Raw genomic sequence first — 12,788 nt, forward strand, 5'->3', positions numbered from 1 at the left:
AAATTATAGGATAATGGAAATCACAAGCCTATTTAAGTTTTTAGAAATGAAAGTGGAACAAAATCTAAGAATACTGTTTTTATGTTTCTTTTAAGTATGTCTGCAGTCATAAACTGAGAATTCCTAGGGTCTTAATGAAAGAGAATGGTTCATGATAAGCAAAATATACTGACCTAATTTCAGAACACCCTGCATTCTTTTCTCACTTTATATTCCTCCACACTTTAAGAATCTGGCTAAATAATAATTTGAGATTTGTTTGTTTTCTGCTTATATTTTGCAGTTCCCCCTCTCCAATATTCACTCCAGCTGCAGGTTCTGTGGTTTGTTAGTAGAGAGGGGGTGCATATCAGAGGGAAAAGTAAAATAGCTCTAAAGCTTCTTAAATTTGGTTTCCAAAAGCTTAACCTTCAAAGGAGTCCAGTTAATACACAGAGATAAAGACATGTGCTCTTTTTTCCACACTCAAGTCTGTGGGATAACACACACACTGAAACTGAACAGCGCACTGAGACAATATGCTATCACAATTGGGTCAGTCAGCTTAGGTGGGCTTAGGTGGGCTTTCAAAATAATCATGGGCAAAATATCTTTGCAACACCAAAGGGTTATTTCTCTTTCACACTGTAAGTTTGCGCTGGGTCCTCTTTAGTCGATATCCAAGCCAAAGGAGAAGGCCCTACATGGAACACTGGCTTTCTTAAGGCAAAGTGGGGAAAGAGCAATGTTAAATCACACCATATTTCTTAAAGCCTCTGCTCATCAGTGTCTCATGTCACTTGTACAAACATACCATTGGACAAAGCGAGTCATCTGGCCAAGCCTGATAATCTTTGGGTAGGAAATGTAATCCTGTCACTGGGAGGGGATCCACTGGGAGGATCCAGCAGGGAAAGGCACTGAATATTTTTACCCCATTACAACTTACCACAATTTTTTTGAATTGAGTTATAGTCAGTTTACAATGTTGTGTCAATTTCCAGTGTAGAGCACAATTTTTCAATTATACATGAACATACATATATTCATTGTCGCATTCTTTTTCACTGTGAGCTACCACAAGATCTTGTATATATTTCCCTGTGCTATACGGTATAATCTTGTGTATCTATTCTACAGATGCCTGCCAGTATCTACAAATTTCAAACTCCCAGTCTGTCCCTTCCCACGCCCCTCCCTCCTGGCAACCACAAATTTGTATTCTATGTCTATGAGTCTGTTTCTGTTTTGTATTTATGTTCATTTGTCTTTTTCTTTCTGGAGAGGCTATGGAGAAAAAGGAACCCTCCTACACTGCTGGTGGGAATGCAGTTTGGTGCAGCCACTGTGGAAAACAGTATGGAGATTCCTCAAAAGACTAGGAATAGACTTACCATATGAGCCAGTAATCCCACTGCTGGGCATATATCCAGAAGGAACCCTACTTCAAAAAGACACCTGCACCTCAATGTTCATAGCAGCACTATTTACAATAGCCAAGACATGGAAACAGCCTAGATGTCCATCAACAGATGACTGGATAAAGAAGATGTGGTGTATTTATACAATGGAATACTATTCAGCCATAAAAATGACAACATAACACCATTTATAGCAACATGGATGTTACATGAATGTCATTTTAAGTGAAGTAAGCCAGAAAAAGAAAGAAAAATACCATATGAGATTGCTCATATGTGAAAAGAAAAAAAGAAAGAAAAGAAAGAAAGAGAGGAAGGAAGGAAGGGAGGAAGGGAGAAAGAAAGGAAGAAAGGAAGGAAGGAAGGAAGGAAAGAAGAAAGAAAGAAAGAAAGAAAGAAAGAAAGAAAGAAAGAAAGAAAGAAAGAAAGAAAGAAAGAAAGAAAGAAAGAAAGAAAGAAAGAAAGAAAGAAAGAAAGAAAGAAAGAAAATTACCATAACTATTTAAATGTGTATTATATGCTTAGTTGTACAGATCACGGGGTTAGATGTGTGTCAAAATAATTATTCATTTGGGGTGCTTTTCCTCTGAGAGATTATAAAATATGAGAGAAAACACTAATGCAGACAGAAAACAGAAGAAGAGTGAAGCACTTTCGGATGTTTCTAGATAAGTGTGCCATGCTGTGCTTTTAATCATATAGAGAATGAGAGTAAGTTCACGTTCAGAATGGAAAACAAAGAATTGAGGGAACTGATCTCCATCTAGTCAAACTGAGAAAAGTTTGTGGTTTAGGATCTGTTTGAATGGGGAGGAAGTAATAAATAATGACAACTAATGGTTATATGTTCTTTGACAATTTATAACTGCTCTTTTACGTAATACTTTCAACAATCACCTAAAGGAAGTATCAACACTTCCCTTTAGCAACAAGGACACTAGGGTCAGGGTAATTGATTGGCCTATGTTTTCAGAATAAGTTTTAGAACCAGGATTTAAGCAATCTGCTCTAATTCTATACATTGTGTGCTTTACGTGCTGAAAGGGCAAGTGAAGAAATGCCCCGGGCACCTTGGGAGAAGCTCCAGAATGAGGGGACAGACTGGAAGCAAGCAGCCTGAGCACATGCAGGAGTCTGTTGTCTCCTTGTGGAAAAAAATGAAGGTCGTGAACTCGCCTGGGATATACCACCTCCACCTCGAGTTCTTTGAAGCCTTCAACTGGTGATATGAGAAGTACAAGAAATAGTGATGACCTACAAGCTGGATGATAGAAGAGCAAGGACATTACTGACGCAGACTGTAGCTACAGAATTTACTTGAGCTTAAAAGTTAGATGTAAAACCATCTTAACTATTTAATCTAATATTCTATCTCCCATACCAAACTCCTTAAGCTAGGAGGATATTAAGTGGAAAATGTGTTCTTGATCCTCTTTGGAGAAAGATCTGTGGTTCCTATCATTGGTGGAAAGGGGCAGAGTACTAGCACTGGTGACAGACATTGGGATGCTGCCCACTTCTGGTCACAGATGACAGTGAGGGATGCTACAATGATTTTGGTTTCTATGCTGGTTTAGGTCTTCTGAGAAGCAGTCACCAAGGTGAGACTAGACATGCAAGAGATTTATTCCCTGAAAAACTATGAAGGTTAAAGAGGAGGGAGCAGGAGAGAGTGGGGAGAGCATCAGACTATGATGCAGGTCTTACAATTGTGAAGAATGGGAGGAAGGAAGGAGAATTGGGTAGAAAGAGTCTCAGACTGAAGTATAGTTCTAGGAAAGTTGTAGCCGTGCTCTAGGACTTGGGGAATTTTCAAACCCAAATAGCCAGTCATGGGAATTCTGTGTCTAGCAGGAATGGGTTGGGAATACTCCCCTCACTGAGCTCAGCCCAGCCATTGGCTGAGAGCACCCTGTGGGAGGTGTAGCCTCAGTGTGAACACTGAAATGGATCCAGAGGAGCAGGAACTGGGACCAGCAGTCAACTACGCTCCCCACAGCAGCAGACCTGAGACCATGCCTCCTACTGCACAGAACTAATTCTCCATTTCAGTTTGGGGAAAGCTCCTCATGGTTCCCATGGGCCTGTTTTCACGAGGAGAAATTTACAGGGAAGTGAGTTGGGTGAACGAGAGTTCCTATCACTGGTTGGCCTCAGGGCTGTTACTGGTACCCTCCATTATGCAGCCTGAATTCCCCTCATTCTCTGCTACCACCTTGGAATGTCTAAGTGCCTTACCTAGTGATGCTACTTGAATCTCTATTCCATAAATGTCTCAGCCTTTGGCAATCATGTTTTTCACATCAGGTTGCTGGACACGTCTGTTAACCATTAACGTGGGGCAAGGAGGTATCAGTTGGTGCCCAGATGGATCACCTGGGCTCCACACATATGCCTCTCAGACCCTATTCTGTAAAAGCAGCCCTACCTCCTCCTGTTGATCAAGGTAAATTCCCCTGCCAGTGCCCTGCCATGATCATTCTTCTTCTGGCCTGCTGGTCCATGGTGCTCCAGTAGCAGCCAAAGCTAACAGATCAATGGGACCCCGTCTTTCTTCCCTGGAAAGAGTGTTGTCTCTCTGGGGAGTTCATCGTTGTGAGAAGCATAAAATCCCCCATATGTCACCGGGAGGGATGGAAAGCCAATCCTGCTTCCAATCCTTGGTTCCAAGATCCATGTATTCTTCCTACTGGGAACACAGAACCATGTGGAACTTCTTGATTTAAGGCAGAGGCTACCTCCTGGAGGATGGAACCCTAGCCTTGCAGAGGGCTGCCTCTGAGCTGAAGCTTCAGCTGTGCCTCAGGAAGGCTGGTCCAGCGCTCTCTGAGGCTGGCTGCTTCTGGATGGTGTGGTATAAGAACAGTGGATCCCACAGTTGTGTCCTGTAACTCCTTTGCTTTGAACTGGTTGGGTGCTGTGCTGTCTCAGATCCATGCCTGTGGATGTCCCCAAATAACAGTGTTGGTTGAGACTCTGCAGGCAAAAAACGCAAAGCTATACTTGGAAAAGGTATCCATCTCTGTGATGATGGACAACCAGCCTTTCTAGGATCAAAGGGGCCCAATGCAGCCAACCTGCTATGAAGTAACCAGTTGGCCGCACTGAGGAACAGTATCACTCTAGGGGCTTAGTGCTGAAACTCAGAGGCAGCAGTTGTCACCCTGGACTTTTATATGTGAGTCCATGCCAGTGGGCTCATATACTTCTGACATGATCTAAGAAAGCAGCGCAGCACAGTGAAAAGAACATAGGTTTAAACTGAAACCTAATAGCAATGTCAGCTTTGTCAAATTACACAATTTTCTCTTCTATAAATGGGAATGATAATACCATCTACCTTGCAGGGTCTTGTAAAGCTCTAATATAATAAAAATATATGTCTAATAGAATGTCTAGCACATAGCTGTGCTCAGTGAAATTTCTTAGTATGCTCTGATTTTATGTAGTTAAACCTTGCAAAGCTGCCATTTGATCTTTTCAATCTAGAAAAATGGTAATCACATGTGATTTAAATGGATATTATTAACAAAACTGGATATAATTAAATCCCAATTCCTAAAATGTCTAAGATTCTAAGATTCAGATTCAGGATCTGTTATTTACAAATTTTTTGATTTCTAAAGATTACTTATTGCTTAATCCTGCTCCCCCCCCCCCAAAAAGGCATAGCATGATGGTTTAGAGGTGAAAAGTTTTCTTTTTGGTTCCATGCAGTTCCAAATGATTATTAGGTTGACCTCTGATCTACGGTTCAAACCTTGGGTGCAAAATTGCTAGATTAGATAGAATTCCAAAATCCATGTGGCCTGGAAGCCCACATCACAAACTTGGGGGTGGGGGACACATACAGATAGACAAGTCATTCTATACTCTGTACCCCAGTCATACGCTCTGACAATTAAAGCAGATGACGCAGGAGAAATTAGGCAGCCATGTTCACTGCTGCTGTTCTTGTCAACTTGCTCTCTTGAAACAGCTGAAGTAAGGAGGGGAATGAATTGATATTTCTGTAAATCAGAGAATCTCTATAAATGGCAGCATAGTTTAGCACATGTTAGAGCTTTAGTATTTGTACTTCACCATAGTTTAAAACTGCAATTTTCTATTATGAGTACTTTCTGCTGCTGAAGTCACATGGGTCCTCTTGAAACATATTCACAGGTGTATTTTAAGGAAATCTATTTTTTGCCATAAGTAAGTGTTCAGTACTTTAATTATAACTCATCAAGAAAGACCATCTATTTACCTGTCTGTTGATCAAAATCTCTAAATTACGGAGGGAAGAAAAATGTGAATGCCAGCTGTACTTAAAAGACATAACAATAATTTACTTATGCAAGAAAATTATGGAGTGCACATAATAAGTTATGAATAATGCTCTACTAAGCCAACTGGATGTATCAGTTATATGATTATTCTAGACTCTATATTTCTAACCACTCATATTAAAACAAACAAACCAAAAAAACCCCACTTCAATTCTTAAAAAAAAAAGTTATTAGTAAAAGAAAAAAAATCCCCTTGCCTGTAAAAGCGACTAACGGTAACTAACAGCTTATGACTTAAATGACGGTTTAAACTACATTCTATTGCTTTGGCAGCGATGTCACTGTTGCTTTAATGATTCCTTTACTTAGAATGAAAAAATGAAATGGCTTTGTTTTTACATGACAAATACTGAGGTACAGGTCTGGAAACTAGAGTTTTTGTCCCAGAAGAGCTGAGCAGATTAAGCCTGAAACAATTTTTTTTAATTACCCCATAAATCAAAGCAAAGATTAAGGCAAAGTTCTATGAATTAATATCCGAGTCATAGCCTAGGTCCAGGTGAGGGAAAAAAAAATCAGGAAACTAAAAACAGTGCAGCCAGTTGTCAGTCTAGGAACAAGGCAAATGGTTCAAGTCGGAAGTCACATAAGTAAGTAAAAGAGCCAAGGTCCAAACCACAAAGCAGAAGTTAAGAGAATAACACAGCTGGCTCCTATCCCCAGGCTGGGAATAGAAGCCAAGCAGAGGTGCCTAGTCACAGAATCCAGAGAGCAGTTGCTCAAACAACAGAGCTTTTTTTGTTTCCTGCCCTTTAAAAAAGGCAACAGAAGATAATTAGTGTTTGTGTCTCTCTGGCATGGTCAGATTAGAGGCAAGTATGGGCTGACTGAGAGGGTGCACCTGTCCGACAAGATCAGGAGACATTCTGATTCCCTGGAGGTCACTGTCATGGGACATGAGGCTGTAGACAAGTCAGATCTGACTGACTGAATGCTCTTGAACTAACTCACCTTGGCCAAGTGACTTTTTCCTGCATAATTTCCTTATTTCAGGATAAGAGAAAGAGAACCAGGAATCTGAATTGTTGTACATGGCAAGTATGACTTCTTTTAGACAATCTCTCTTATATTATGTCTAGTTAATGATATTAAGGGCTGGAATTGTATCCTCAGGGAAGGAGAGTACTGAGTCTGTGTATCTCTTAGAGTCAAACCAATGGGAGAGAAACAGCAGGTGAAGGGGAAAAAATGGTTTAATTGGGTAGTTTGAAATTTTGAAAAACTCCATAATCCATGTCCATGTTATACTAACAACACACTTGCTTTTCCTTGACCCCGTGTCATCATGATTTTCCAGTCCTCTCCTTACCAGTGGCAGAGTGTAAATGAGAAATGGAGAGGTACGGCCAGCCCACTGTCCTCCTGGGAGACTAGGAATATACACCTCAGAGCTCCAGTCAGTGGGCTCCCAACAGAGCAACAAGTGGAAAGTCTCCCCTAGTGAGGTTTTAAGCTAATGAGTTTCTCTGACAGGAAGCTTTTCTTCTGATACTGTCTAAATTTTCCTCTTCCTAACCCCTCTTACTGCTCACTCCCAGTGTTATCTCCTTGTGCCCTGGAAAACAATACCACCCCCTCATCAGTGTTCTATTTTCAGACCCCATTTAGTCAGTCTATATAGATGGTTTATATTTAGCTCCTCTTAAGTTTCTCCCATTAGTCATTCAAACGTCATTCCCTTAGTCATTTTTGTTTGGTGGGTTATTTTTCAGTTTATGATATGGGGCCTAACAATGAAAACAGCATTTCCAGGGACAGCTCATAAGGGTGGGGTCAGATACTTTAGTCTATAGACTGAAATGATGTTGCATATTTCTTGGAAACTAATCCAGTTTTTCACTCTTTTTCAACCCATATCTCCTTGGCCTCACCCTGCTTTGAGTTTCTTCTATCAGTGATAGTTTTCCTTCTGGGAGAATAGTTTCTAGGATATGTCATTATCCCTAGAACTTAGCACCATGCCTGGCACTTTGCTGGAAATCAAGATATACCTGTGATATGAAGGAATAAATAAATGTTTAAAACGTTGCTGGTAAGAATTATTTCTATTTCTTTTTTCTGGATTTAGACGATTTTTCTGTTTCTCTATTTTTTTTCTGTAATACCTCTTAGTGCTTTACTTCAACTTAACATATGTTATTAATTAGACTATTAGAGTACAATCTCATTCTGTACAAGAATTTATATGTATATTTTTGCACAAAATTTGCTGAGCCACATGCCTTGAAGCGATTCTTGCCATAGGATTTCTTGCCTGGTAGCTGACTTATAAATAATCTAGTCTGATTCCAACATTTTACAGATGTGAAAGCTGACATCTGGAGAGTATAACAGGCTTTTCGGATTATAGGAAATTCGATTAAAAAGTTTTGGACAATAATTTTCTCTTTTGTTCATACTTAATTCTTTGTGCTGGGAACTGACACCATGTTGTAAGTAATGGTCAACTCTTTCATATCACTCCAGTATACATTTTTTCCCCCTTACATTTGAAAATAGAGCTTCTGTTTAAAAGCCTAATCTCCATCTGTAATTCAAGTTCTGCAAATTGCAGGCTCTCTGGCAACCCACTGCTGATTTGTCGCCGTTTCCCAGTTAAACCTTCTAATTCTAGAAAGTTAGAAGTTGATTTCTTAGAGTTTTGAGCCTCATTATACAGGTCAATCACCAGCATCTATCCGGGGTTTTTACTGTGGTCTCTTTTTCACCCATACCTATTTTCCTTCGTGTATTAGCGCTTTCCCTTCTACATAGAATTTTGAGGTTGGGCACATGGTGGCGCTATAGTTAACAGCTTGATTTTCTTGTGTATTTTTCCATTGCCTACTTAGCTTTGTTTTTAAACTGCAGTTATGTGAAATATGTATCTTTTAAATTCTGCTGCAGGTGAAATGATTTAATGGCTCATGACTTCTAGATTAATTTTAAACATTAAAAACATTGTAAAAACAGACTCTTGCTAATAATGATCATTATCGTAATGGCTTGAGGCATAATCATTTACCAACATTAACCAAGTGATTAAAACACATCATGAGTTTAATTTGAAAAGATTTAAAGTTCCTTTGCAATAAATGGCTAATAATATTAGCTTCATCTTTGTGAGGCCAAAATTTATCATTGTATGACTCTCTACCTCAACTGCTAGACAGAAAGAAACCCACTCTTGTTAACACCGGCCACAGTATGTCTATTGTTTACCAAGCACGTCACACTCCCTATATTAGTACTGAATTGGGCCATATGGTGCACCACGTACAGGCAATCATCACTCTTATGGCCCTGCTATTTGATAACTTATTATTTCACAATGCAAGTGACCTTAACAGATGTTAAGATTAATTACTGTGGGTCAGTAAAACCTGTATGGAAGAAGAAACTAGTTTCACTAAAACTAGGTATGATATTTATAATGATTATATCTTTTTTTTGATATAGTATTTTCATAACTTTGTTATATTGTCTTTAAAATTATCTAATTTAAAATTTAGCAATAGTCATCCAGAAATATTGTCTCAACTAACAGAAAAAAAAAAAAAAAAGCTGCAGCACTAAATTTTTTTCCACAAAGAAGCTGCCTCTGGACTTTAAGTTTAGTCACCTCCTCATTATTTCTTTTGATGAATCATGAACAAAATCGTGACCTGCTACCCAACAGGATAGTGACCTAACTCCCAAAACTCCTTAAGAAAATTAGAAGTAGGTGGGGAGAAAACCCACAATAAACAACAATCCAATAAACCAAACAAACAAACTTTGGCAACTGTGGAAGGAAAAAACCCGTATCTCATAATGGGTACTGTTTTGTTTCCAGAAGTTTTCCTCAGAGGAAACAACCAAATAAGTATCTCTCACTGATTAATGTTAGAGATTAGCCTTCCACAAGCTCACTGATGAATTTTGATCTTTATGACTTGTTAGTTATTTCCTCCTCAAAACAGGTCAACATTGTTATTCCCAGTTTTCAAAGAACCAGAGACCCAAGACGGAGAATTAACATGCCCAAGATTGTTTAGTGAGTGGGTAGAAGGCACGTCAACCAGACAATAAAATGCTAATGTGAAAAGTAAACATCTACTCTCTAACCAGTTTCTTTCAACTGTTTCAAAACTGCATTTCTTTAGAATGCTAGTCTGTGGGTAGACCAGAAAGTCTGGATAAGTAAGGAGTTGAAAAACTTCCCAAAGACAATCAGATACTTCAAAACTCATACACCAAGGGATGGAGGGTATAGCTCATGCGGTAGAGCACATGCTTAGCATGCACAAGGTCCAGGGTTAATCCCCAGTACCTCTTCTAAAAAAGAAGTAATAATAAGCAAACCTAATTACCCCCTAAAAAAACATCATACATCGAATTTGCTACAGAATTTTAATGAAATAAGAATCAAAATTTTCAGTCAAAGCTTTGGTAGCTGTTGAAACTTTGGTAGCTTCTCTGAGCTTAAAGCATTCATTCACTCATTCACTCATGTATTTAAAATAGCTGTAGAACACTTACACTGTGTGATATGCTGAGCATTAGACATTCTAGAAAGTTAGTCTTGCCAGGGTGACCCCTCTAGTGATTCACAACACTGCAATTCCCACCCCTACCCCCAACTACTTGTGTTACATCCTTAAGTAACATGTCTTTTACTTTGAGTACAGACAAAATACAGAGTTTAACATAGAATATTAGAATGAAAGCAACCATAAGAGAGAACGTAGATGAGGACACTGAGTCCCCAAAAGTAAAGTTGTTTACTCAAGATCTCACAGTTAGACAGTGGCAAAGAGAAGTCGAATATAAATTTTTGGAGTTCATCCAATTATACCCAAAAGGTTTTGCTTCTCAAAAACCTGTTAAACATCTCCTTCATATTTCTAAAATAGGAATTTTAACTCCCTAAACCTAAATACAATTAAGTGTAAGCTGAGATAGAAGTGTTTTTTTTTCAATCTGAGGGATAACACAGTAGAATATAATAGTGATTTGTGTTTGTATTTATGTCCATTTCAATACAAAATGTCCAGGGACATTTTATGTGACTTAAAGATGAAAATTGGGCTCGCTGGGTTTTATAGAACTTCAATGATGACTGTAATGCTTTCATGGATTGAATTTTTTCCCTTTTCAAATACAGAAAAGGGAAACAATACATCCTTCTACAAGAATTAATGGCTGTAAATTCACAGATTTATTCCTCATAACACTTTTTTTAAAGTGCTTTATTTGTTGCTGCTATTGTTTGAAAATTCCTTTCTCTAATTTATTGAACACTGTTTCGCCAATAAAAGGTTATAAGTTCCACATCTGAGGTTTTGTAAAACCATTCTTTCCTTGCTTGTTAAGGTGTTTTTAACAGTTATTTTAATATTTCACAATAATTTAAATATTTTAAAGTAATTAAAATAATATGTGATGATGATTGAAAGGATATGAAGATAAAATGCAGAGTCTGTACAGCAAAGTGGAGGATGGTGACACACGGAGACAGGTATCCAGCTGCCGGGCCATTAAAGCTTGCGTGTAATGGTCTGACCACTTATCTGCTTAATTTCCTGCTGGCCAGACATGATCACATCAATTTCCTTTACAAGCAATGATTACATAATCACAACTTTGATGGGGAGCAAAGTCACTTTAGACTTTGAACACACCAGGACCGTAAGCTATTTGAGACCCTCTGCGGGGAAGAAATAATAACGCCTACCGTGTTTAGGAAGTTTAATTGTGAAGTGTGGAGCATGCCATATGGTGGAAGACACCACACAAAAACCTCAGAAATATCTGAAGTTAAATTGTGTTTTTTTGGTTTGGTTTTGTTTTGGTATTTCACTGAGAGAAATTTTGCCAAGGGAAGAGAATTTGAGAATTCTTTTTTAAAGCCCCCAAATTTATAATCAAGTCTATAATTTGGGGTTTTTTTTTTTTATGTTTAAGGAAATCAACTCTGCATACCAAATAAAAGCCTGATTTTTAAGATACTGAGTTCTTTCAAGGCCAAACAAATCTATGCAGGAGCAAAAGAAGATGGAAAAAGAAGACTTCATAAACTGGTCCCTGCCTACATCTGTGGTCTTATCTCACTTGCCACGGGTGCCCCCTACGCTCCTGCAAATTCTGAACTGCTTTCATTATCCCCAAAGTCACCTTGTCTCTTTCACTTTTTTGCCTTTGTACAGACTGATCTGCCTTGCTTGGAACGCCCTCCTGTCCTCTTCCACCCTCACCTAACTCAAATTCACCTGCCAGCCCTACCTAGACCTTATCTCCTCTGGAAGTCACTCCTAACAAAGATGCCTGTTCTCTAAGATCTAATTTTAGTCATTGCTCCAGTCTGCACAGTAACTGCCTGTCTATTTGTACATTTCCCCAGCTATAAATTAGCAACTTCATGGCAAAGCTTGTGCATTCTTCATCATAGTACTGTGATCGTCCAATTAATATTCATTGGATAACTGAATTTTAACACCATATACAAAAATAAACTCAAAATGGATTAGAGACTTAAATGTAAGACCAGATACTGCGAAACTCCTAGAGGGAAGCATAGGCAGAACACTCTTAGACATAAATTACAGGAATATATTTTTTGAACCAGCTCCTGGAGTAATGGAAATAAAAGCAAAAATAAACACATGGAATCTAATTAAACTTAAAAGCTTTTGCACAGCTAAAGATATCAACACAACGAAAAGACAACCTACAGAATGGGAGAAAATATTTGCTAATGATGTGACCAACGAGGGGCTACTTTTCAAAATACACAAACAGCTCATATACCTTAATTAAAAAAACCAAACAAACCCAAGCAATTCAATCAAAAAATGGACAGAATACCTAAATAGACATCTCTCCAAGGAAGATATCCAGATGGCCAACAAGCACATGAAAAGATGCTCAACATCACTAATTGTTAGAGAAATACAAATCAAAACTAACCATGAGATATTACCTCATACCAGTGAGAATGGCCATCATTAAAAAGTCTTCAAACGATAAATGCTGGAGAGGGTGTAGAGAAAAAGGAACCCTCCAACACTGTTGGTGGGAATGTAAATTGGTGCAGCCA

At 38.6% G+C, this 12,788-nt stretch overlaps 1 protein-coding gene across 9 annotated transcripts in view; it reads right to left on the reverse strand.

Moving 5' to 3' along the window:
• The window catches only part of NEUROD1 (neuronal differentiation 1), a 174,455-nt gene that overhangs the window by 43,191 nt on the left and 118,476 nt on the right, over nt 1-12,788 (reverse strand). The window lies entirely within an intron of this gene.

The sequence above is a fragment of the Camelus ferus genome, chromosome 5 (assembly GCF_009834535.1).
Source record: "Camelus ferus isolate YT-003-E chromosome 5, BCGSAC_Cfer_1.0, whole genome shotgun sequence".
NCBI lineage: Eukaryota > Metazoa > Chordata > Mammalia > Artiodactyla > Camelidae > Camelus > Camelus ferus.